Raw genomic sequence first — 2,458 nt, forward strand, 5'->3', positions numbered from 1 at the left:
AGTCCTTCCGACTGACGTCGAATGAGTTTATTTATTGAGTTAAATAGTCCTCTTATATGAAATCTGCGTAATTGACCCCGAAAAATAGAAATAGTAAAAATAGTACCAGTCCTCCCGACTGACGTCGAATGAGCTTATTTATTGAGTTAAAGAATTTTGTTATATGAAATCTGCGTAATTGACCCCGAAAAATTATAAATATTAAAAATACCAGTCATCCCGAAAAATAGAAATAGTAAAAATAGTACCAGTCCTCCCGACTGACGTCGAATGAGCTTATTTATTGAGTTAAAGAATTTTGTTATATGAAATCTGCGTAATTGACCCCGAAAAATTATAAATATTAAAAATACCAGTCATCCCGAAAAATAGAAATAGTAAAAATAGTACCAGTCCTCCCGACTGACGTCGAATGAGCTTATTTATTGAGTTAAAAAGACTTGTTATATGAAATCTGTGTAATTGACTTCGAAAAAATGGAAATATTAAAAATAATACCAGTCCTTCCGACTGACGTCGAATGAGTTTATTTATTGAGTTAAAGTCTTGTTATATGAAGCCTGCGTAATCGATCCCGAAGAATATAAAAGTCTAAAATAATACTTTAATTTCTAATTGTCACTAATTTGTTCCCATTAGTACTGATTAAAATCGTCCTTACATCGGAGAAATTTTTTAACTTATAATTTTTTGCCGAAAGAATTAAAAGCAACTTACGACCGTAACATCGCAACGCTTCGATTTGCCAAATGCATTCTCTACATATTCTATTTTACAATTAGTTTATTGGTTTGCCATTAATACTAATGTATATCCTAAGCTTTTATCTATGCTACATATATATATTGTGTATCTTATGATATTTCTTAGCCTATAATAGATTATTAGGTGCAACAAATGGTATTAATATAGCTCTTATTGATATTCTAAATATATAAATATTTCTCTTCAAAATGTATATGTATGCACATATAAATCAGCTACGTTTTAATATAACACCCTAGTATTTTTTGTACACACCTATGTATATATGTATATGTATGCAAATATTTAATTCTTAAAATACTTAGCTCGAAAGGNCAACACCCTGGTATTTTTTGTACACACCTATGTATATATGTATGTATATGTATGCAAATATTTAATTCTTAAAATACTTAGCTCGAAAGGATCTAGAAAATTGATCAGTAACTATGCAACTATTATGAGTTATTATTGTTATAATCTTTACTTTTTAAATCTAGATAAAATATTTTTATTCTATCATACATACAAGTAACTATTCACGCAAATATTTACATATCTACTACGAATATAACCTACCCGTATTTACAAAGACAATTTTGCTCTTTGCTGCAATGAATTAATATATTAGCTACTAGCAACAGGGTACAACAGCATTTTGCAATAGAATTACCTTGGTGTATTTTCGAAAAAAGACGTTATTGTGATTATTTTCGCTGAACACAGTCATAGTCCAGCACGTCTAAGTTTTGTGTTTTTTTTTTGCACTTAAAAATTAACGAGTCGTGACTTCACTTTGTCCTGCGACTACAAAATTTTAAAGAGTTAGGGTTTTAATATTTGAGGAAACGCTGTTTTTTTTGGTTAGAAAGTTAAATATATATCGTAAGTGCATTGGACCCACCACCCGTCCATTTTCCCATTTTTAATAGTAAAATATTTACATTGGCTGTAAAAAACTACGGAGTATACAAACACCATAATGAATTAAGGAGAATCAAACCTTTCAAAAACTTTTGACATTTTTTTAATTTGAGATTTTAAATACATATTCGATTCGCTGAAAGGTTCTACTTTTTTTAATTTCCACGTAAACTTAAGATCTGCGGAATTTTTAAAGAGTTATATTTGTCTCGAAGACGTCAAAAATTTGCCTCGAAGACGTCAAAAATTTGCCTCTTCGATATTTTGTGCTTGCAGCGCAGAGATTAGTATGACTCCGAAACCTTTGCGTTGGAAAAAAAAACCTCAGACTTGCCGGACTATCGCTTTGTTCAGCGAAAATTGTCAATATGTTGTCATCTTTCAAAATAATGCCATGTTTATTCTGCTGCAAACAAAGTTTAAATTTATTTAACTGTGCAGTAAATATAAGTAAATTTAAAACTTTCACACAAAAAAATCAATGCACCCGCAAAATTAGGGCCCAAATATAGTGAAGATGCGTTTTCAGTGTTTTCGCTCTGACGTTAATTTTTTTTAAGATCTTTAAAATTTCAAAGATATGATTAATTAAAACTATTATGAAAAAAATACATAGAGATAATTCTATGTTCTTTTAAAGTTATACGCTTGAATATCATTGAATGTTCTGGAATTTTTTTTTTTAAATAAATAAAATAAATAAAAATGAAATGAGGATACAAAAAGTGAAATAAAAGGGCATTTTCAAAACCTATTCGTCCTTGTGAACCAAACAAAATTATAATTTCTT

At 29.3% G+C, this 2,458-nt stretch overlaps 1 long non-coding RNA gene across 1 annotated transcript; it reads right to left on the bottom strand.

Moving 5' to 3' along the window:
- Positions 1–365: 365 nt before the first annotated feature.
- Positions 366–2,133, bottom strand: LOC108373010 (uncharacterized). The gene is made up of 2 exons (XR_001848917.1): positions 1,108–2,133; positions 366–1,020 (listed from the first exon to the last, which is right to left on the bottom strand). It is a non-coding gene; the product is annotated as an uncharacterized LOC108373010 (long non-coding RNA).
- Positions 2,134–2,458: the final 325 nt, after the last annotated feature.

This window comes from Rhagoletis zephyria, unplaced genomic scaffold, assembly GCF_001687245.7.
Source record: "Rhagoletis zephyria isolate East Lansing unplaced genomic scaffold, Rhagoletis_zephyria_1.1 Rzeph_scaffold_06269, whole genome shotgun sequence".
Lineage (NCBI taxonomy): Eukaryota > Metazoa > Arthropoda > Insecta > Diptera > Tephritidae > Rhagoletis > Rhagoletis zephyria.